The sequence below is a fragment of the Oryctolagus cuniculus genome, chromosome 13, assembly GCF_964237555.1.
Source record: "Oryctolagus cuniculus chromosome 13, mOryCun1.1, whole genome shotgun sequence".
Classification (NCBI taxonomy): domain Eukaryota; kingdom Metazoa; phylum Chordata; class Mammalia; order Lagomorpha; family Leporidae; genus Oryctolagus; species Oryctolagus cuniculus.
The window spans coordinates 101,754,831-101,779,638 of record NC_091444.1 but is presented as its reverse complement, the minus strand read 5'-3'; the positions used below and the strand labels follow the sequence as shown (position 1 = coordinate 101,779,638).

Here is a 24,808-nt window from a genome sequence, read left to right as displayed (position 1 = left end):
TGAATAGACACCCTAAGATATACAGAATGAGAGGATGAAATATCTATCTCACGCCACATATTACAAGTATCCAAATGTTTGGAGAAGCAGTGGGCAAACACATTTGTGCACAGTCAGGAGAGGAATAAATCAGTATGACCTATTTGAAGTGGGAAAAGAGCAATATTTAAAAAAACAGAGATAAACTAAAATGCACATATCCATTGAACCCGCAATTCTGTTACTCAATTAAACTTTAAAAAATTTTTTTAAAGATTTGCTTATTTATTTGAGAGGCAGAGTTACAGACAGACAGAAAGGTCTTCCATCTGCTGGTTCACTCCCCAAATGGCTACAATGGCCAGGGTTGCGCCAATCCGAAGCCAGGAGCCAAGAGCTTCTTCTGGGTCTCCCACATACAGGGGCCCAAGGAATTGGACCATCTTCTGCTGCTTTCCCAGACCATCAGCAGGGCTCTGGACCGGAAGAAGAGCGTCCAGGACACGAACCAGTGCCCATATGGGGTGCCAGCACCAAAGGTGGAAGTTTAGCCTACCACGCCACAGTGCCAGCCCCATTTATTTATTTTTTGAAAGGCAAAGAGACAGATTAGAGATCTCCTACCTGCTGCTTCACTTTGGCCTGATGGAGGTCTAGGTTCCCACCTCTGGCCTGGCCGAGCCCTGGGGGATGTGGACATTTGGGGAGTGAACCAGCAATCCACAGCTCTGCCTGTCTCTCCTTACCTCTCTGCCTTGCAAATTAATTAATTAACTAATTCAAAAGGATGTGTGCATATATGTTTGTAAATCACAGCTTTCTCTGGAAACAAAACTGTGGGGAGCCATGGTCTTTGAGTGGAAAGACTGGAGGTTAAAATAGGCAAGCTGTTTACTTTGTTATACTTCAAAAATGTCCATCATCACCTTCGCTTACAGAATAGTAAACTGTATTTTTTTAGTTTTTTCACGGTCTTAGTTGGGGTCTCCGGAAACAGCCCTTGAGACGAGGCTTTAACTGCAAGGGTTTATTTGGGAGGGATTCTCAGAAAGGTCAGGGGCTTAAGGAAGGGGCGGAAGTGAATGATGGGTGTGCTGTCAATCAAGTTATCACCATGGGCAACGGGAAAGGCTGGGATCCTGCGTGGCACAGGCGGTCAGAGTTAACTCACCAATGAACGCAGAGGAGCTCAGGTCGTTAGCCAGTAACTCCTGTGGGCTCGGACAGCACTCGTTCCATGGCTCCTGAACAGACAGAACAAGCTCTGCTGGCCAGAAAAAGCCTTAGGCCAAAGACCTGGGACAGAAGCAGATGGGAGGAGGTGAACGGCAGGGTGGGGTGGGGTGGGGTGGGTCTCTGCACACCTGCTGCAGAGACCATCCCCCTAGGACCACATTCTAACAAACTAACACCGTGCGCTTACCTGTTGTCCTAGCAATTTCATGTTTGGGACTCTCACTCACGATGTGCTAACACCTGTGGTTGCAAAATTGCTTCTAACACAGCAGAGCTTAAAGCAAAAAGCAACTCAAATGTGAACCAGTAGGGAAGGGTTTGGGGCATCATGCTGCAGCCTGTGTCTACAGCCAGAAAAACAACAACAGCAATGAGGTATGTCTTGATTAACTTCCACGGAATAAAGAAAACTCTCTGACTGCCTGGTGGGGCTCCCGTTCTGCGGGGGCAGACCCGCAGACAGGTGCAGTGCATCAAGTGGTGATCAAGGCTGTGGAGGAGAAGGGAGGCGGGTGCAGGAGACAGATTGCCATGATTTATAGGATGGTCTCGGATAAAGTGAGCCGAGGCCGGACAAGTCGGGAGAAAAGGTGGTGAATATCTGGGCAGTCGGCTTTCCCGGGAGGCGGAAGAGTGACAGCCGGGTTCTGAGGTACGCGTGTGCCTCCGTGAGACAGAGCCAGGAGACCAGCATGGCTGCAGGAGCCAGGTGAGCGAGGGGTGAGAGGTGGGCAGGGAGACGCCGTGGGCATGGGGTGGGGCAGGCGGGAGCCCCAGTGGGTTGGGAAGGTGGAGAGCTTCTGAGATGTGCAGGGGTTGCGGATGAAGCGGGGCTGAGTGTTTTTGGGTGGCCGCTGTTGCTTGTGTGGACAGTGCAGTAGGGAGTGGAGAGGGAGGGAGGGGGGATCCTATGAGGTTTTCCTTGCAGTGACAGGAGAGAGAAGCCCAAAGGAGCAACTGTGGCAAGTGCTCAAAAGCCAGCAGAACCCGACCATCCTCAGCTCTCAGGCTGCCCAGGATGGAGCCTGCAACCCCTTGCCCAGGCACATCCCTTTCTACCTGTCACTCCCACGCATGCTGCAGCTGTGCCCAATCATTGCCCTTGCCCTGCTCGGCTGCCTGGAGAACTCCTGGTCATCCTTTGAAACCCTGGCTAGGGCATCACCACTTCTGAGTGGCCCAATGCTACAGCTCAAATGAATCGCTCGCTTCTCTGCGCCACTCCCAGCCTCACACACAGTCTAGTGCACATCTTTACAACCAGTGTCAGCTAGCACATGGCACATGGTAAACGGGTTGTGGCTGTATCCTTCCTTAGGCCTCAAGTTGCCCATGTGGGGCCAGGGGCAGCTGGTGCCAGGCTGCTGGCTGGAGGCCAGGAACAGCAGATCCACTTACAGCTCAGCACCGTGCTAGTACAAGGGGACTTGGAAAAAAAAAAAAAAAACTGGCAAAAGATGGAATTAAAAAATGAGTTTATTTTGGTGCACAAAAAAGCTGAAATCCATGCATATGAGAGGTCTTCAAATGCTGAGGGGAAAATGTATTATGAAAAAACTGCAAAGATTTCAACACATTTTGCACCAAAATAAAGTTATCTTTTTTGGGGAGAAGATTTATCCTATTTATTTGAACGGCAGAGTGACAGAGAAAGAGAGAGACACAGAGATCTTTCATCTGCTGGTTCAGTCCCCAGACGGCTGCAACAGCTAGGTCTGTATCAGTCGGAAGCCAGGAGCCAGGAACTCCATCCAGATCTCATATGTACGTGGCAGGGGCCCAAACACTTGGGCCAACTCTCGCTCTTTCCCAGGTACACAGGAGGCAGAGCAGCTGGAACTTGAACCAGTGCTCCTAGGGGATGCTGGCATTGCAGGTGGCGGCTTAGCGTCCTGCACCACAGCGCCAGCCCCTGACATTGTGCTGCAATTCTGCTTTTCCGGTGATGTTTTGAAGCCCCCTAAGACGAGTATTTTCTCTGAGTGCTGCGCTCTGAATGGAAAAGAGGCACACGCTCTGCTAGGCGGACAGGATGCGAGGCTGGAATGATTCTGGTCTCCATTTCAACCGAGGCCCCCAGGAGATAGAAAGAACATTCCAAAGCAAGATGCAAGGTTTGCAAAAAGAGCTCATGAAAACCAGTTTTGTATCCTGAGCCAACCACCCACCTCCAGACTATAAAAGATGAGAGAGAGAGAGAGAGAGAGCGAGAAAAGAACTGACATTTACAGTGGGCATTTGGAGAGAACACTGTGCTGGGGGCCTCACCTGGGGGAACAGGGTCCCATGATGGCCTCAAGCCAAGGCTGCCCCGTGCCTCCTGCAGTGGGGAGGACTAAGGGCTGCCACCGGCTGAGGACTCTGACGAGGACAGCCTGGCCAGGCTGCTCTCTGCTCTGCTGGCCTGGGCTCTGCTTGCACCCAGGGTTGGCAGCAAGTGACTTGTGGTGCTTGCCATGGGAAAGAGAGAGCAAGCCGGCGCTGCGGCTCACTAGGCTAATCCTCCGCCTTGCGGCGCCGGCACACCGGGTTCTAGTCCCAGTCGGGGCGCCGGATTCTGTCCTGGTTGCCCCTCTTCCAGGCCAGCTCTCTGCTGTGGCCAGGGAGTGCAGTGGAGGATGGCCCAGGTGCTTGGGCCCTGCACCCCATGGGAGACCAGGAAAAGCATCTGGCTCCCGGCTCCTGCCATCGGATCAGTGCGGTGCGCCGGCCGCGGCGGCCATTGGAGGGTGAACCAACGGCAAAAGGAAGACCTTTCTCTCTGTCATTCTCTCTCTCTCACTGTCCACTCTGCCTGTCAAAAAAAAAAAAAAAAAGAGAGAAAGAGAGAGCAGCAGAGCCGAGCAGGGAGATGGGCAGGCCCAACAGGAAGGGCCTTGAGATGCTCAGGGGCCGAGCACAGAGCTGTGAGCAGCCAGAGGTCCTGCCTACCGTGCATCCCCAGTGCCCGGGGGCAGGGCGGGGGGCGGGGGCACATCCCGAGGAGCAAGGTCACGCTGGGGAGGAGGCACTGGGGGGTCTCACAGACCTGTGGATCAGCACCACAGGGATGGAGACCTCCAGTGAAAATACCCCCTCTGCTGGAGGAGGAGTCAGAGGCCACACAGGGCAGGTGCTTCGCAGCCGCCATTGGCCTGAGCTCAGTGTGAGGGGAGGTGGAGGCAGGAGTTTGCCTTTGAACTGAAGCCTGAAGCTTCTGATCGTGACCCTCGATTCCACCCACTGCTCACTGAAACGAGCTGGGGTTTTGAGGTTGAAGTGACTGGGACGTTTCCTTCACCTCTCATCAAATAACCCAGTCCCAGGTGCTGTCAGCGACTACTCTCTGTGGCTTCTTCCTGCAGGAAGCAGGCAGAGGACAAGCTCAGCGGGGGCTGCCTCACGGTTGTGGAAGAGGCACAGGAGGATGGGTCAGGCATCTACAAGGTGTTCTAGAAGCTTCCAAGTGCTTCCTTTGGAGCCTGCCGTGCAGGGATCTGGGCAACCCCGGGGGTGTGCTGGGCATGCTCCCTGCACCATGGGCAGGTGCTTGGTGAAGCTGAGGGCATCGGGAGCCTTTTCTTCTCCCCCAGCACAGGGAGGGTATGGGGGTGACACCTGCCAGGGATGTCCAAGCCCCCAGCAGGATTACAGCTTCCTCCTCCTCCTCCCCCTCTTCCTCCTCTTCTTCCTCCTCTCCTTCTCCCCTGGCCTTTTACTGGCTCTGTGCTCCACACTGGGATAATACAGCAGCTACCTCCACAACATGACACAACTGTGCAGCCCAACTTCAAGGCCACCAAGAAGGTCCTCGGGCCCCTGAGAATCGAATCCTTTCCCTGGGGACGAAGGCTTTGTCCATTCATCAGAGCCAGGGCCCCAGCGGGAGCCAGAGCGGGGCATGTCCCCACCGCTGGGGCAGCTGGGTGAACAGACGCATTGGGAGAGTGATCCCTCGGCTCTGCAGTAGCTGGGTGGGGCCCAGAGACGCTCCAGTCCCGGCCTGGTGTCCCCCGCCCTCCGCCCTCTGGCTCAGGTGCCACACAAGCATTGCCATTTCCAGTGACGGCCGTGCTGTGAGAACAGATGGAGATGCTCATGGGGGGTCATGGGCAGCAGACCCTGCAGCTGAACACCCCAGCCCTGCCTCATACACCCGCCCCTTGCACAGCCGCCCAGCTAGAATCCAGGCTGTGAGTCGGCCTCGGTCACAGGCACCTTGCCACCATGTGAATAATGAAGGAAAGTGTGGCTCTGTCGAATGCCAAGGTTTGGAAGGGTGGGTGTGAGCTCTTTCTGGTGGGTCTGCTTGAGCAAGCACCGTGCTACCCGGCTGCCGCAGGTGCCTCCAGGTCTCTGTCTTCTCCGCTGGCCTCCTTGCCTGGTTTTGCTGATCTGATCAATTACACATTAAGACAAACAGGCCTCTCACATCGTCAGGCCTAGAATGTTCCCAGACCCAGCAAGCTTGGGGCCTGTTTCCAGCAAGATACGGCTGTGCCCCTTTCAGGCTCTGTTTGCCATTTTCATAGTCCTGGAGGAATGGGGGGGCTTGGGTGCCCCAGGAGCAAAACCAGAATCCTATCCGAAGTGTTCTTAAAATGTTCATTTCTCAAGAATGCAAGAACCCTGTTGTGATTCAGGGCCTTGGTGCTAGTCTTCCATCCCGCAAGTCCAGGAGGAAACCTCTCACTCAGGGCCTTGGCCTTGGCCTTGGCCTTGTGCATGCACTTTCTCCCACACGAGCAGTGTCCCGCCACATGGCACAGCTGCCCTGGAGGAGCAGGCCTGGTGGTGAATGCAAATTCCATTGCAGAGGTTCTCCTAGCAACGTGGCAACAATAACAAACCCGCAATAACCTTTTGTCTCGAGCCGTACGAAGCAGCGTGGCCATTCGGCTCACCAGAACACTCACAGGATATTCTGCGAGGGCAGAGAGCTTTCGAGCTGAAGCATTGAAACCGGAGCCCCCCAGTCGCTTTCCTCCTGTCTGCTCTCATCTATCCAGGAAGGCACCAGGTCTGTGCTCCCAGAGCAGGAGGTACCCCAAGAGAACACAGGTTAGGAAAAGATGGGGGCTGGGAAGGTCGTGCTCCTAGCCGTGGTTTGGGGACAACCTGCACACATCGGCCAAGTCACTTTCACTCTTGAAATCTTAGTCTCCTCATCTTCAAAGTCAGGAGTTACTTCTTAACTGTTCACGGTGCTTGCTAAAAACCTGCATTCTTGACTGTAGACAATAGAGAGAGCAGTGTTGCTTTGTCGGGGGGAAGAAAAGCAAACCCAGATTCTTGGGTCTCCATTTGCCCTGCGAATCAGGAGCTCGGGGCTGTGCCCCAGAAATGTGACTTATGACCACGGCAAATGGACAAGTCCACCTGGACAGTTCTGGAAAGGCCTGGGCGACCACTTCCCAACCGTGCTTGCTCAGCCGTAAAGATCACACGCCCCTGAGTGCTGGCCGGGGGTGTGCTTTGTTTTCTCTGATTTTATGTAGGACTAAACCAACCCATTTTCTTTGCTGTTTCGCTTGGGTTTTCCCTATTAAAGACTATGTGCCCCATCAGAAAAACTTATGTGCCTCTAAAACCTACCTATTTTTAAAAAATCTTTATGTGTTTCTTTTTATTTGAAAAGCAGAGAGATAGAGACAAAGAGACAGAGATCTGGCCGGCGCCGCGGCTCACTAGGCTAATCCTCCGCCTAGCGGCGCCGGCACACCGGGTTCTAGTCCCGGTCGGGGCGCCGGATTCTGTCCCGGTTGCCCCTCTTCCAGGCCAGCCCTCTGCTGTGGCCAGGGAGTGCAGTGGAGGATGGCCCAGGTGCTTGGGCCCTGCACCCCATGGGAGACCAGGAAAAGCACCTGGCTCCTGGCTCCTGCCATCGGATCAGCGCGGTGCGCCGGCCGCAGCGCGCCGGCCGCGGCGGCCATTGGAGGGTGAACCAACGGCAAAGGAAGACCTTTCTCTCTGTCTCTCTCTCTCACTGTCCACTCTGCCTATCAAAAAAAAAAAAAAAAAAAAAAAAAGAGAGAGATCTTCCATCTACTAGTTCATCCCCAAAGGCCTGCAACACAACCAGCTTGGGCCAGGCCAAAGCCAGGAGCAAGGAATTCAATCCAGGTCTCCCAGGGGGTGGCAGGGACCAGGTATTTGAGCCATCTCCTGTTGCCTCACAGGTATGCATCAGCAGGAAGCTGGATCAGAAGCAGAGGAGCTGGGACTTGAACCCTGGCACTCCAGCACGAATGTAGGTACCCTAACAGGCAACCGGAGCGCTGTGCCAAATGTCCGCCCCTATATTTACATCTCTATTTATAAACACACTATGCTTTAACATAGTATGTTAAATATTGGCAGTGTTAATATATTACATACATTCTAAAATACTAATCAAAGTTTTTTAAAGGGAAAATTTGAAATGAGATTTTAAGAATTAAATTGTTTTCACTTTGTGTGTAAAGCAGAGAGAGACAGAGATCTCCTATCCACTGGTTTACTTCCCAAATGCCTGAGCAGCCAGGCCTGGGCCAGGCTGAAGTCAGGAGCCCAGAACTCAATGAGGGCCTCCCACATGGTGGCAGGGACCTGAGCCATCACTGCTACCTCCCAGGGCGCACATTAACAGGAAGCTGGATCAGAAGCAGCTGGAACTCAAACCCAGATACTGCAATATGGGATATGTGTGTCCCAAGTGGCATCTTAACTGCTTTGCCAAAAGCCTACCCCTGATTTTAAGGATTTTATTAGTGGGGGCCAGCGCTGTGGTGTAGTAGGCTAAACCTCCAAATGCAGCACCAGCGTCCCATATGGGTTCCAGTTTGTATCCCAGCTGCTCCTCTTCCAATCCAGCTCTTCGCTTGTGGCCTGGGAAAGCAGTATATTATGGCCCAAGCACTTGGGCCCCACACCTATGTGGGAGACCTGGAGAAAGCTCCTGGCTCCTGGCTTCAGATCAGCCCAGCTCCAGCCATTGCAGCCATCTGGGGAGTGAACCAGCAGATGGAAGACCTCTCTCTCTGTCTCTCCTTCTCACTGGCTGTAACTGTACCTCTCAAATAAATAAAATTAAATGAAAAGACATTTATCAGTGAAAATCTTTAACGCTACGTGATATAGGAAGACCAAACACAATTGCAGCATTTTTTTTATTTTTTGACAGGCAGAGTGGACAGTGAGAGAGAGAGACAGAGAGAAAGGTCTTCCTTTGCCGTTGGTTCACCCTCCAATGGCTGCCGCAGGAGCCAGGTACTTATCCTGGTCTCCCATGGGGTGCAGGGCCCAAGTACTTGGGCCATCCTCCACTGCACTCTCTGGCCACAGCAGAGAACTGGCCTGGAAGAGGGGCAACCGCGACAGAATACGGCCCCCGGACCGGGACTAGAACCCGGTGTGCCGGCGCCGCAAGGCGGAGGATTAGCCTAGTGAGCCGCAGTGCCGGCCTGCAGCATTTATTTTTAATACATTGTTTTTAAATAGTTATAAGCACAGTGCCTCAAAATTTTGTGGAAAGTGGACTAAAAAGATAAATTTATTTTGGTGCAAAAATTTCTAAATCCATGCATGGATTCAAAAGTTTGTGAAAAATGTGTATTACGAATAAACTATGAATGGATTTTAAAATGTTTCTGTAACAAAATAAGTTTATCTTTTAATTCCATTTTCCATTAACTTGTTATTATTTATTTGAAAGACAGAGTGATGGAGGGAGAGACAGTGAGAGAGCGAGAGAGAGATTCCATCTGCTGGGTCACTTCCCAAATGGCCACAATAGCCAGGCTGGACCAGTGAAGCCAGAGCCAGGAACTCCATCTGGGTCTTCCACGTGGGTGCAGGGCCCCAAGCACTTGGGCCATCTTTGATTGCTTTCCCAAGCGCATTAGCAGGGAGCTGGATTGGAAGTGGAGCAGCTGGTTCTTGAACCAGTGTTTGGATAAGGGATGCCGGCGCTGCAAGTGGCTACAGCACAATGCCAGCCCTCTGAAATATTTGCAAGCATCTATTTCCAAAATGTTCTTTCCATAGCATGAATTCCTTTCAAAAGTGATTACTTTCTCACTCAAATTAACGTTATTTCCTCCTCCCTCTTACCTGAAATGGACACATTAAACATATTTTTAAAACTATCTGCTGAGTAGTATATTTGCCACAGGAAAAGTCAGCAAATTTGGGACATTTTGTATTCATAAAAGAATAATGGTTACCTCAAGTTTAATGATGATTTTAAGTGCTTGGCAACGAGATAAATTATAACCTTTTAAGGCCACAAATGATTTTCATCATCATCCCCAATCTCACTGATATCCTATAACATTTTTGTGGATTTCTGATTCAGCTGTTTTGCTACAACGACCTCCAAGGGTTGACACAGCGAGTGACTCCCATGGTGACGGCTGTGCCTGTCCATTTTCCTTGGTGCCTTTTCTTTGTAAATTCTGTCAAAGCGGTCACTCTGTCAGTGGCTCTCCTCATATGGACGCTGCTCCGCTCCCTATCTCTTTTTAATTAACTAAGTCATTTACTGTTGAGAATGTATCTTTTTCAGCACACCTTTTCCTTGGAAGGCCATATAAAAGTATCACTTCCTGCATTCATTATTGAAAAAGGATCTAGCAGCTCAATTATGGAGTCCTGACGGAAGAATCGCAGATTTCATCCACGCAGCAGGAATTTATCATCAAACATCCCCCCATGTAGAATTTTCACTAACATGTTGGGCTTTTTATCTTCCAGTGGGTTTTTCGAACTAACGAAAACACCTAAATTTTTCACTATGGTTTTATCTAAATTATTTCACTATTTTTTTTGCTATAGTAGTTGTTCTAATAGTATATTTGCTGCTAGAAAGGAAATCTCAAAAGAGTGGCTTCTACAAAGCTATGCATATTTCCCAAGGTGCTTTAAAATATTGAATTGAGGATCACAGAGGCTGGTTTTCATGTCTCGGTTCCTTCATTTCAAATCCTGTTCTAATACAGCAAAGGAACCCTACTGATAAGTCACGGTTAATTGGTAACAATTATAGATGTAAACAGCTGTAGTTCAAATAGATTTTTAAGACAATGTTTTAATTTGAATGAAGTTGAAGTTGACGGAAGAATTACAAAGACAGAACAGAGAATTCCTAGACACCATTTACCCAGCTTCTTGAACATTAATATCTTACATAACCACAGTGTATTTATCCAAATAAATTAACATTGGCACAGGACTACGCACTACACTAGGCACTTTATTTGTATTTCCAAGTGCTCCCATTAACACCCTTTAGGAAAAGGTCCAGGACCAAATGGTCACTCGTCAACCACACATAACAATTTTTTTTAAATATTTGTTAAGACAGAAAAAACAAACTAAACCACGTTGGCACTCTGCTTCACCAAGAGAGAGTGAACTGCCAAATATCAAAAGACCCAGAAGTGAGGGTGTCTTGGGACTCCCCCTTCTGTGTTGTGAACTCAGGGCTGTTCCCTGGAGTCCTCTCTTCTCTGCTACTTGAAATGAGGTGGTAAAACTATGTTCCTAAATCTGTATATATGAAATACATGAAATTTGCCTTAAATAAGAAAAGAGATGAGGTGGTCCAGCTTGTGGCCTCATTAAAGGGCCATCCACAGTATGTTTATAAATACTGGGGACTCTTTCTTCTCGTTTTGCTTTATTTTTTTTTTAAGACATAAATACGGGCACATCGAAGTCAAGTTCCCTTTCCATAGCAAACGCATTGTGATCAAGAGTAGGAGTGGGCGTCTTTTGCATCTCCCAGGGTGCACGCCTCACATTCTCCAGGTCACTGCTCTAAGCTCTGTCCACACCCTCTGGTTGTCAGGGGGAATACCGTGAGATCCTAGGTCTAAACTCAGCCAGCTGCACTGTTGCAATGTCATCTCCCTTGCCGGGCAAGACCACGTTCTTCTGAATTATTGATAGGTACTAAACAGCTACGGAGCAGCCCATTAATTAGTGTGCACAGGTACATTCCTTCAGGAGCACCGCTTCGGCCTCCCCTTGACACACTCTTCTGGCAGGGCAATGCTGGAACAACTTTAGGGGGTGGGAGGCAGGCAGCCCTGAGGCACCCTTGAAGTCACCCCCACATAACCTGCATACTCCCCACGGTTGTGCTCGCTCCACGGTTTCACCACTGAGACTGGAGAGTACACACCTGACAGCTAGGACATTGTTAGAAGAAGGGAGGAGGTTGTGGACGCCCCCCACAACAAGCAGACACTGGAAGAGGCCCTCAGTGGTCAGCCCTGTTGGGGACTGCCTCAGCTGAAGAAAGCCACCTGCCCCAAGGCCCACGTCCTTCCAGGGCCAGCCTGCAACAGTGACCGGCCCACTGGAGGGAGGAAGGCCTGCCCCTTCCTGCTATCTTGGCCCAACGCTGGGGGCTACCCCAGCTTCACAGCCCCCTGAGTATTGACTGAGCCCTCTGCTGGGAACCCATCATAATGAGCTGCTCCCTCGGCCCAATCCGTGGGTCTACAATGCGAGAGCAACCCCCCCCGTAAGTGTCCCACACACGAGTCCACTCTCAGCACCCACTTCCCAGAAAACACTCCCCTCTTGCGCCAGCGGTCAGAATTGAAACAGCATGGAGTGGTAAGGAAAACCAGCACACCGGTGCCTGTGGGTGTTCCCAGACGTGTGTGTGTGTGTGTGTGTGTGGCCCATTTTGGTCATTTTCTTATAAAATTTGTAATACCAAATACATGCTTTCTTCATTTAAATCTTATTTTTGGAGCTAGTGTTGTGGCACAGTGTGTTGAGCCATGCATTCCACGCGAGCACCGGTTTGAGTACCAGCTGCGCCACTCCTGATCCAGCTCCCTGCTAACGTGGCTGGGAGAGCAATCAACGATGGCCCAAGTGCTTGGGCCCCTGCTCCCCACGTAGGGTTCCTGGGTGGCATTCCAAATGCCTGACTTTGGCCTGGCCCAGACGTGACTGTTATGGCCTTTAGGAAGTGAACCAGAGGGTAGAAGATCTCTTTCTGTCTCTTCCTCACTCTCTGTAACTCTATCTTTCAAACACATAAGTAAATCTCTCTAAAGATCTTATTTCTTCTTAAATTTTGATTTATTTTACATATCAGTACATAGTTTTAATTTTATTATTTATTTTAAAATTATTTACTCATTTGAGAGAGAGAGACAGAGCGCTCCCACCTACAGTTCACTCCCCAGATGGCTGCAAATGGCTTGGGCTTTGTTCAGGGCCAAGGCAACAAACTGGGAACTCAATCCAGGTTCCCCATGTGGATGGCAGGAACCCATTCACTTGAGCCATAACTACTGCCTCCCAGGGTTTGCATCAGCAGGGAGCAGGGGTCAGGAGTCACACCCAGGAGTCAAACTATGACATGGGATATGGTGTCTTAACCGGTGTCTGAACTGCTAGGTTAATCCCCACATAGATGCATGAAGGTTTTAAATCACTGCCTAATTGTCAGGATATCCCATAATAACAGCCACCGTCTGAGGGTCATTTGCTGGGCATTTGCTGGGCATTTGCTGGGTGCTGGGTATCTATTCCATGCGTGTCTATCCAGTGCCTGTTCTGGACTTGAAGGACAGCAGCCACCATTACTCTTGCTCTACTTCAAGAGTCAGCCACAGTTGTGACAGGCTAAAATGCCACTTGGGAGGCCCAGGTCTCATATCTGAGATCCTGGGTTCTAATCCCAGCTGTACCCGACTCCAGCTTCCTGCCAATGCACACCTGGGAGGCAGCAGCTGATGACTCAAGCAGTTGGGTCTTGCAGCCCCCACATGGGAGACCTGGATGGAGCTCCTGGTGTCCAGCAGTTGTGGGCATTTGGAGAGTGAACCAGTGAGTGGGAGATTGCTGCCTGTCTCTCTGCCTTTTAAATAAAATAGCTAAATTAAAATTGTACACATGGGGCTGGTGCTGTGGCGTAGTTAAAGCCATGGTCTGCAGCACCAACATCCCCTGTGGGCACTGGTTTGAGTCCCGGCTGCTCCACTTGAGATCCAGCTCCCTGGTAGTGTGCCTGGGAAGGCAGCAAAAGATGGCACAAGTCCTTGGGCCCCTGCATTCACACAGGAGACCTGGAGGAAGCTCCTGGCTCCTGGCTTTGGCCTGGTCCAGCCCCAGTCATTGTGGCCATCTGTGGAGTGAACCAGTGGATGGGAGGTCTCTCTCTCTCTTTCTCCCACCCCCTCTGTCTCTCCAGCTCTTTCTCTAAATCTGCCTTTCAAATGCATAAATATAAAGTATTGTACATGAAGAGTTGGCTGCTATCTTCTCCCTATTTGCCAGATGAGAAGACTGAGGTTTAAGTGACTTGGTCACGGTAGGAGCAGGAAGCTGTGGGGCCAGGATCCATAAGCAGGCAGCGGCTGCCCACCCTGTCTGCTCCGACGCCCTCCTCCAGGACACCCCCCACCCAACAGCTCATCTCAGCAGCGCCCTCTGTTGGGCGGCCGAGGCTGGTACAGTGGCCCTGCAGCGCCTCTCCCTCCCAAACTGGAACTCCTGGAACCGGGTCTCCGCGAGCTGTCCCCTTCATCCTCACCCGGACCGTATTTCAAAGGTGCTTTTCTTCAAAACTGGGGTTTGAAGGAATCAAAAGGTACTGCATTCCATTCTTAATATGAAAATCTCAGGTTAAGCTTTTAAAATCCTTGCATGCAGGCCCTGCGTGTTGGAGGCCTGTTTGCAGATAGGGTAACTACCTGCTTACCGGGGCCCGAGTCTCTGGTGGGAAGTGGAATGTTTTTATTGAAATTGTTCTTGTTTGGGTTTCGGGGGTTGGGGGGGGGACGAGAGCTGATCTACAATCTGGGTCTGGTTTTAATCACAGCACAATCTTCATGAGACGATGGGAGGCTGAGAATTTTTTATTCTGATATTTCTCAAGAAAAACGCATGTTCAGGAATGATGCAAAGCCATCAGCCTTGGAAGAAAGATGGCAAAAAGGAACCTCTTGTATTCAAAAGCAGCAGGAAATTCCAGAGGAGTTCCACAGGGGGAGGGGAACCACTCTGTATTGCTGTTTGTTAGGTTGTTATTTTTTTTTTTTTTTTAGCACGGTGTAATAGCTGGTTCTGTCAAGCACCCAAAACTCCTTTCAGAAATCAGACCGTTGGCATTCCCTGAAGTGGAAACACAACCCTGTACCAAACACATCAAAGACCCACCAGGTGTCCCGTGGCCCATCCACCCTCTTCAGAGACGCTCTGTCCACAGATCCAGCGTATCGTCAACGATTTCACGTCTGTGCAGTTTGTCATCAGCCTCCGGGTCTTCTTGAAATTTCCACAGTTTCATTTAATGGTCAACGCACTGGCTTGGGGGTGAGGGGGAGGTCATTTGGCCTGATGTCAGGGTCAGCTGTTGAGACTGAAGGTGTTTCAGCCTTTGCAATGGTGAGAAGAGTGCAAGCTGAGCCTTCCAATCAGCTGCGAAACTATCAACGCTTCCTGGGTGTGGGTGTGTGGCGCTGATATGCAGTGGGATGTATTTTTCATTAAATACAAACAGAGTGCAAGCACAACTTTACTGTTTTCAGGAGTGTCCATAATTTCAAAATTAATCATCTTCTTTCTTATGCATCTGGGTGAATTTTGACTTTATAACAGGCATAATGATTCAACTACAGAGAATAAAAACTAGCAAAAAAAAAAGCAGGAGGTGCCAATAAAAGCAAAAAGAGAGAAAAAAGTTTCAGAGGAATGAGGCTTTGCCAAACGATATACAACAGAGTTCCCTCAAATTCATTCTGAAATGCCTCGTTTGGAGTTTATTTGTGCTGGTTTCATAGCCTGAATCAAACCACAGAGGTTTCATGTGTAAAGTAAGCACCGGTTTTAAAATTCATCTTTGGGTTAGGAGAGCATCTCTTCTTATTCCCATTGTCTTGTCTCTTTCCAAAGCAAGAAATTTAATTTTTTTATGTGACTGGAATAGTCACATGTCACAATACAGTAGGACCTAAAACTCCAACAACTTTGGCTTAACTTTGCAATTTTCTAAATCCACCGTGAAAAGTAAAAGAAAGCTGGATAAATTAAAATATCTAATATTTTCCAACTGTTTTGTTTCTTCTCCTTTGCTGTAAATTATACATGTTTACAAGAAGGAGTACAACTGCCTTTCCTCCTGTTGCTTGAATCCCTTTGTCTACAGAAAGTGGAGCATGCTCATCCATTATTTAAGTTGCTGTTTCTATAACTGAATTAATGTATACATCTACACAAGCAAATGGGCTGCTGGAGTCCGTGTCCACACACACACACACACACACACACTTTGGTTTCAAGTCCCACTTCATAATCCCTGCATAGATGCTTAGACTGTAAATAATACTGTAAGAGAAATAAAAGCTCAAGTATTTTTAGCAAAAAGGATGTTCTCCTTGTTGGAAAAATTCCTGTCTCACTCTGAATTCTCTGGAGCCTAGAGTGGAAAGGCACAGTTGTTATTACATCCTGCTTGGCAAAGTACGCACCGGCTCTACGTAGCCTGCCCTGGATCCTCAGTACCGGGTGGGTGTTTGGCCTGGCAGTTAAGACGCCGTTTATGCATTCCATATCAGAGGATGTGGGTTCAGCTCCTGTCTCTGACTCCTGACTCCAGCTTCCTGCTATCAGACCCTGGGAGGCAGCAGGTGATGGCTCAAATAGCTGGGTCCCTGCCACCCATGTGGGAGACCTGGATTGCGTTCCCAGCTCTCAGCTTTAGTCCAGTGATTCCCCAGCCACTGCAGGCATTCGGGGAGTGAACGAGAGAATGGGAGCGCACTCGCTCGCTCACTCTCTCTCTCAAATAAGACAAGTTTATTTTGTAAAATTCTGGGGCTTTGCTCTTTCCTTCATTGTTAGCACAGCCTCACTTGCCAATACCTTCCTTTTGCAACTCTGGTTCCTGGTCCCGACCCCTGGATTTTTCACTGCTTCAGTGAAGGGAGGAGATAGAGTGGAGGGAGGAGATGGAGTGGAGGAGGATTTAAGAGCAGCCCTAGGTGGAAAGTGAGGACACAAACTTGATGTTGGTGGGACACACGTATCTACTGTCCCTTGCCCCTATGCCTCCAACCTGCATACGATGTGTGTCTAATGCATGCTTTGACTCATTTTTGGAGAAGATACTTTCATTTTAAAAGCCTTCCCTGTGCGTTGCAGCTTAGGAAGTGTGGGGAGCAAACCGGACTAGACTGAGTTACTGGAATTAAGACTTATTCTATGCATCTGCTCTCCCACTGTGGGGAGCAAACCGGACTAGACTGTTACTGGAATTAAGACTTATTCTATGCATCTGCTCTCCCACAATATGGCGCTGGGAGAGAAGTAAACAGCTTCCGCACAGCTGCCTCCAGTTCAACCAATAAACTGTAGGACTTGCTCCTGATTGGAGGAGAGCAGCGTACTCGGCGTGTGGGCAGCCGAGTTGGGATTGGCGGAGGAGGACTATAAAGGAGGAGAGAGACGGCATGCACCAGGAACATCTATGGGGAACATCTAGCTGAAGGAACACCTGTGCAGCCCCCGAGAAGAGCCGGCCGGCGGTGTGCCGCTCCCCTGCGGAAGTGGGGAATGTGGCCAGGGGGAACTGCCCTTCCACGGAGGTGGAAGGGATAGTAGCCAACCCGGGAAGAACCAGCAGCAAACCCGGGGAGGGCCGAGCAGACGAAAGAACAGCGCAGGGTCCTGTGTTGCTCCTCCACGAAGAGGGGGAGCGACATAATGGTGCCGTGACTCGGATATGAAGCCTAGGCAGGGCTTAGTGTCGTTCCTCCACGAAGAGGGGGAGCGACAGGAAGGAATACCTTCTTTAAGTGGGAAACACAATCACACACACAAGTGATCTGCAATGTTTAATTTTTCAATAAATACATGGTTAGGAGTATGGGGAAGAGACAGAGAGAACCAAAGAACTGATTGCAATTGTCCTGCTTACCACAGAGAACCTACTGTCTCACATTTAGCTTGTCCATGCTTGGGTTAACTTATGGTGCCCTTGGGGCTGGCATTGTGGTACAGTGGGTAAAACCACGGCCTCCAATGCTGGCACTCCATGTGGGCACCAGTTGGCGTCCCGGCTGCTCCACTTCCAATCCAGCTCCCTGCTAATGCTCCTGGGAAAGCAGCAGCAGGTGCCCCAAGTGCTTGGGCCTCTCCACCCACGTGGGAGACCTGGAAGAAGCTCCTGGCTTCAACCTGGCCCCGTGCTGGACATTGTGGCCATCTGGGGAGTGCACCAGCAGATGGAAGATGTCTCTGTCTCTCTCTCTAACTCTGCCTTTCAAATAAATAGAAAAATCTTTAAAGAGAGAGAGAGAGAGAGAGAGAGAGATTGTGCCCTGAAGGCAACTGTGAAAATATTCAGTTGTATGCAGGAGATAAAACCCCCAGGACACCCACCATTCGCTCACAGTAGTGAATGCCCCGTTAGGTGTCAGGCTCTACTATGATGCAGGGGCCACGGGGTGAATAGATGAGCACGGCCCTGCCCCCTGGGGAGTTAGCAAGCTTGCAGTCGTACCAGCAAGCACATTTCTAAGAATTCTCCACCCAAATGATGGCAACTACAACTTGCCAAAGACTTCACCAAATGCCGGGTGCCAGAGCCGGACTCTGAGATTTAGTCAAGGAATTGGCTCAGCTGGGGTGGGGGTAGGGGGTGGGGGGTCGGGGGGCAGGGTTGACGTAAATCCAGAGTGTGGCAGATAGGAAACTCGGGCAGGATTTCCACGGGACAGTCTAGGGGCAGGATCCTCTGCCCTGGGACACCTCAGGTTTGCGTCTAAGGCCTTCCATGGATCAGAGGCCCACTCCCATCACCAAAAGCCATTTCCCTTTCAGGTCAGCCCACTCTAAGTGTTCATCCTATTTACAAAGTTTGTCTCGTACAGCCACGTCTAGACCAGGGTTTGACTGTGATCTAGCCAAGTCAGCAGATACAGTTAACCATCACTGTTGTCAATCACCACCCATCCCCAATCACAAGCAAGGAAAGCAAGGCTTGGAGAGACCGGCTTGCTCAAGGTCACAGTGTGAGAGCAAAGTCTGACCAGAGTCACTCACGGCTGTGCATACAGCCCACCACAGCTGTCGAGGCCTTCTTAGGACAGCTGCTGACTTCCAAAGAGGGGGCCCCAGGGCGAGAGACCTGAGCCTCGTAAATCCTGATTCAAGTCAGAAATCTTAAAAATGGAGCATGCAGGGGCTGGCGTTGTGGCACAGTGAGTGAAGCCGTCTCCTGTGACACCTACATCCAGTGTGAGCCCTGGTTTGAGTCCCGGCTGCTCCACTTCCAATCCAGCTCCCTGCTAATGCGCCTCGGAAAGCAGCGGAAGACGGCCCCAGTGCTTGGGCCCCTGCACCCATGTGGGAGACGCGGAGGAAGCTCCAGGTTCCTGGCTTCAGCCTGGCCCAGTTCTGGCCGTTGAGGCCATCTGGGAAGTGAACCAGCAGATGGAAGACCTCTCTGTCTCTCCCGTTTTCTCTGTAACTCTGTCTTTCAAATAAACAAATAAATCTTTTCTTAAGAGATAGTGCAAAAAGCATAATGAAATAGACACAAATAGTCTCAATTGATTTTTTTTTTTACGAATTCATTTGAGAGACAGGTGGGGGGAGTTGGGCGTGGAGAAAGCACTCCCCAAGTGCTGACAATGGCGGGGGTTAGGCCAGGGCTGGAACCAGGAGCTGAGAACTCAACCCAGATCTCCCACGAGAGTGGCAGGAACTCAAATACTATCATCTCCTGGAATAAGCGACTGGAGCAGGGATTCGATCCCAGAGTTCCGGTGTGATCCGGCGTGTTACCCAGCGGGCTGAACACCCACTCCTCAGCTGGTCTTTGATACAAGCATAAACTAACTCAGGGAAGAAGCCATAATGCGCTCATTACCAAAGACAGAACAATGCATATCCATTTGCCAAAGAACGAACAATGGTCAACCATCGCACTGTAGCCAAGACAGAAGTCAAAAGGGGTCAGAAATTGAAGCACAAAAACTAAAACCATAAACATTCTGGATGAAGACATCGGAGAAAATCTCTGTGACCTCAGGTCGGGCCAGTATCTCTTACACCACACACCACACACACACATACCATACACTCCACACACACACTCCACACACACACCACACACACCCCACACCATACACACCACACATACCACACACTCCACACACACACTCCACACACACACCACACACACCCCACACCATACACACCACACATACACACTCCACACACACACAGCACACATACACACTCCACACACACACCACACACACACCCCACACCACACACACCACACACACACATACACCACACACACACACCACACACACACACACACCACACACACACCACACACTCCACACACACACCACACACACCACACACTCCACACACACCACACATACCACACACACACCACACACACCACACACACACATACACCACACACACACCACACACACACACACACCACACACACACCACACACTCCACACACACAACACACACCACACACTCCACACACACCACACACACCACACATACCACACACACACCACACACACCACACACACACATACACCACACACCACACACTCCACACACACACACACCACACACACACACACACCACACACACACCACACACTCCACACACACACCACACACACCACACACACCACACACACCACACATACCACACACACACCACACACACCACACACACACCACACACACACACACACCACACACACACCACACACTCCACACACACAACACACACCACACACTCCACACACACCACACACACCACACATACCACACACACACCACACACACCACACACACACATACACCACACACCACACACTCCACACACACACACACCACACACACACACCACACACACACCACACACTCCACACACACACCACACACACCACACACACCACACACACCACACATACCACACACACACCACACACACCACACACACACCACACACACACACACACCACACACACACCACACACTCCACACACACAACACACACCACACACTCCACACACACCACACACACCACACATACCACACACACACCACACACACCACACACACACATACACCACACACCACACACTCCACACACACACACACCACACACTCCACACACACCACACACACCACACATACCACACACATACCACACACACCACACACACACATACACCACACACACACACCACACACACACACACACCACACACACACCACACACACCACACATACCACACACATACCACACACACCACACACACACACCACACACACACACACACCACACACACACCCCACACTCCACACACACCACACACACCACACACACCACACACTCCACACACACCACACACACCACACATACCACACACACACCACACACACCACACACACACATACACCACACACACCACACACTCCACACACACACACACCACACACTCCACACACACCACACACACCACACACTCCACACACACCACACACACCACACATACCACACACACACCACACACACACATACACCACACACACACCACACACACACCACACACTCCACACACACACACACCACACACACACACCACACACTCCACACACACCACACATACCACACACACACACCACACACACACATACCACACACACCACACACACTCTACACACACACCACACACACCACACACACCACACACACACTCCACACACACCACACACACACCACACACACCACACACACACACACACACCACACACACCACACATACCACACACACCACACATACCACACACACACCACACACACCACACACACACACACACCACACACACCACACATACCACACACACCACACATACCACACACACACCACACACCACACTCCACACACACACCACACACACCCCACACACACACATACCACACACACACACACCACACACACACACCACACTCCACACACATACCACACACACACACTCTCTACACACACACCATGCATATATGCCACACACACACACACACACACACCCCACACACACGGTGGTCTGACTGAGCCCCAGCTCTGCCCGGGGGAGGCGGCAGGGGAGGGGTGACACGCCTGTCGTGTCCTTCACGCGGGCTCCGGGCTCTGGGAGTCGTCTTGCTGTGGAATCCGTGAAAGCAGGCGCTGGGGAGTGGGGTCCGCCAGGGCCCTGAGAAGCCAGCAGTGTGGGCGGGGACGCGGAAGCCAGGGGAGCCCGGGGAGGCCGAGCCGCCCAGCAGCGCCTCCCACTGGCCGCGCACACGCACGCACGTGTTCGCCCCGCTGCCCCAGACCTGGCTCTGCCCGGGAGGGCGGCTTGCCCGGCCCTGGACCGGAAGCAAGAGGTAGCTGAGCCGGGGCACAACGACTGGCGAGGCCGCAGACGTGCGACTTACCAGGCCGTATCCTCACCGCTAACCCGGGAGGCCGTGGCCAGGCTCAGAAGTCTGTTTCCGCAAACTCCTCTCCCGCCCCCAGGAGATCCTGGTTTCATTCTGAAGTCGGGAACAGTCGTCTAAGCAAACTAAAATCCCGTTTCCCCGTGCCAATGATTTTGCCAGGGAAAAGAACTGACCTTGACGTGAAAGTCTGTAGGGGAGAGTCTAACAAAAGTCGTTCTCTCTGGCAGAAAGAGGAAAAGCGTTGCAGACTTTGGCCACAGAGGTATGAGGATGTGATATCTGGAGCCACAGCAGCCATCGTGTGGCCGTGAGGAGCCACCTGCAAGGGCTTCAGAGATAAAAGATGATGTCTTAATACCACTGAATTTACCAAATCTGGCCCCACCCTGCATCTAGGCTATCTATCCATGTGAGGATGTGTTTTGTTCAGGTGTGCTATTCCTTGCATGGGAAAGCATCCGGGAAGAGCGCCTCACTTCCTTCTCCATTGTGGCGAGGACACATGTTCGGAAATAGTCAACTAGACAAGAGGCACACAGATGGCAGCCCCATCGCTGCACTCCCTGGTCTTAAGGCAAGAATATGACTGAGTCACTGCCGTCATCTACCACGTCAGTATTTACAGTCAATATTTACCTTCCCCACAGTCGCTCTAAGGTGTAATTAGGGATGGTGCTGCGTCCAGACATAAAGAATCCATCCCTCCTGGGGCCAGCACACAGTCCTTCCAGGTCCAGTCTGTGTGTGACTGGGAAGAAGGTTCAGAAGCATGGCCGTTCTTGACGTCAACCTCAGAACGTTAGAGCTGCACCCAATGCAACAACCTGCTATGCAGTGACCAATGATGCGTCTGCCCAGCTCGGGGGAGTGCTCCTCCCGTCCTGAACTAAGAGGCCACAGGCTTGAGGCTCTGGATCATTTCCACGAGAGAGAGAGAGGGGGATGTATGGAGAAGGACCCAGGGAGAGGGCGAAAGGCGCTGCCTGCTGACTATCTCAGATGCCCCAGCAGCCTGCCTGGCCTGGGTCCGCAGCAGAGAGAGGGCAGGAAGTGAGGAAACGGAACAGATCAACGCGTCCCTGGTCTGTGCACCACGGCTCCTTCAATCTGGACAGCCCCTCCCGGGGAAGCCCTTCCAGGGACTCGGAGCCAACGCAGACGGGTCTGTCATCCCGCCTACAGGTCGGCAAACACGGGCTTTGCAGGACTGCCAGCGCGGAGCGCTCCTGAAGCACCTGGCCCCACTGCCAGTCGTCAAAGGCGGCTGCATCTGCGGAACCCGACCCACCGAAGGCAGACGGGGAGGGAAGGGCTCTAGGAGACAAAAGGCAGAGCTGGCAGGATTCTAGGGCTTAAGACCGATCCCTCCCATTGCACTCAGAGGCATGGGGAGCCGGCAGCATATGGAGCCCAGATGTTCTGGGCGGCTCGCTCTCCCTCTCTGGGAAGGGGCTGCCCTGCTCTGCCCTGGAGTTCGGAGTGGGTCATGAGAAGGCACCTGTGAGCCCAGCCGGGAAATGGAAGGGGCTACTTCCTGGGCACAGGCTCAGAGGCCGGGTTTCCTTACCCAGGCTTGAGTCCTGCATTCAAGACTTCCATCTCCTCCCCTAGGAAGGTGAGGCTGATCCTGTCCTGTGATGCTGAGTAGGGTAAAAATAGCACAGGAACGGGGGCGGGGGGGGGGGGGGTGGGCGGGCCACGGGGAGCCTTTGGTTGTGTGGCTCTTAAAGTCCGCTGGCAGAGACACGGCCATGGACACACCACACAGCTCTTTCGCAGCTGGGCGGGGCCAGGTGTCTGAGTTCTGGCCGATGCCATCCAGGCACCAGTTCCAGGATAAAGCACCCTCGGCCGTCCTCACAGTCTCTGTCTCCTGCCTCCTAGTCGTGCACATGAGGTCCAGCAGGGACCCCTGAAGCCCCAGGAGATGCTGCTGCCACCAAGTGGAAGGAGGCCGAACCCTGAAGGCCCCCTGCCTCGTAGGAACCACCACATTGGATTTTGCCTGAAGGAAAATAAAACTTTGATTGTGCTCGGCCGTTCTGGGGTTTGTTTCAGCGTCAACCATTACGTAACTGGCTCTACCTAACACAGAGTCTGAGCAAGTGCTAGATGGAGCACTGAGGGGGGACCTGGGGCGTGGAGGGGATTGGGGGATGGGGAGCCAGAGGCAGGGGTGGCATCTGTATTTGGAGAAAGGACTCCAGATGTCCAGGTAGCACCAGTATCTCCCATCCTTGCACTGACCCTCCAGCATCGGGGTTTTATGCGCTGGCTAAACTCTTTGGGAGCTACCTGAGCTTAGGTGGGAGGGGTTGGGTGACTCCCCTCCCCTCCAGCTGGTCTAGTTTCTAAACAGATAGAAAAAGAGCTTAGGGAACTCAGGGTCTAACCGAAATCAAAGCAGCCCAATCAGCACCAGTAAGTTGTCTCTTTGTTTCAGAAGGCAACAGTGGGGGCCAGCACCGTGGCTCACTAGGCTAATCCTCCGCCTTGCGGCGCCGGCACACCGGGTTCTAGTCCCAGTCAGAGCGCCGGATTCTGTCCCGGTTGCCCCTCTTCCAGGCCAGCTCTCTGCTGTGGCCAGGGAGTGCAGTGGAGGATGGCCCAAGTGCTTGGGCCCTGCACCCCATGGGAGACCAGGAGAAGCACCTGGCTCCTGCCTTCGGATCAGCTCAGTGCGCCGGCCGCAGCACGCCAGCCATGGCAGCCATTGGAGGGTGAACCAACGGCAAAAGGAAGACCTTTCTCTCTGTCTCTCTCTCTCACTATCCACTCTGCCTGTCAAAAAAAAAAAAAAAAAAAAAGAAGGCAACAGTGGTAGCTACAGCCCACAGCATATCTCCAAATCCAAGTTCACTGTCATTCAATTCACCCATAGCTGATGGTTGCCAAGTGCAGTGCACACCAGGTGAACGCTGCCTGCTCTGGCTCAGTGATCAGTGATCAACACGACCGTTTGTCTACTGCAGATGCACGTAGTGTGAAGGGAGCTCCCGAGTTCTCATTCCAGAGACTGTGATCGTTGTAGGTCAGTATTTCCCAGTTAAAAAATCCTGCCAGATGTTTCTATGAGTGCATAACCTGATAGGAACAAATTCATATCTAATGTGTAAATCTTACCTCCGT

The 24,808-nt window shown here is 51.5% G+C and overlaps 1 long non-coding RNA gene across 2 annotated transcripts; it reads left to right on the top strand.

Annotated features, from left to right (window-relative positions):
- Window positions 1-6,046: 6,046 nt before the first annotated feature.
- Window positions 6,047-14,717, top strand: LOC103350873 (uncharacterized). Of its 2 annotated transcripts, none has more exons than XR_007910034.2 (4): window positions 6,047-6,214; window positions 7,374-7,444; window positions 13,480-13,792; window positions 14,250-14,717. It is a non-coding gene; the product is annotated as an uncharacterized lncRNA (long non-coding RNA). The 2 variants fall into 2 exon arrangements; XR_518726.4 differs by having other exon boundaries at window positions 6,060-6,255.
- The last annotated feature ends 10,091 nt before the right edge of the window (window positions 14,718-24,808 follow it).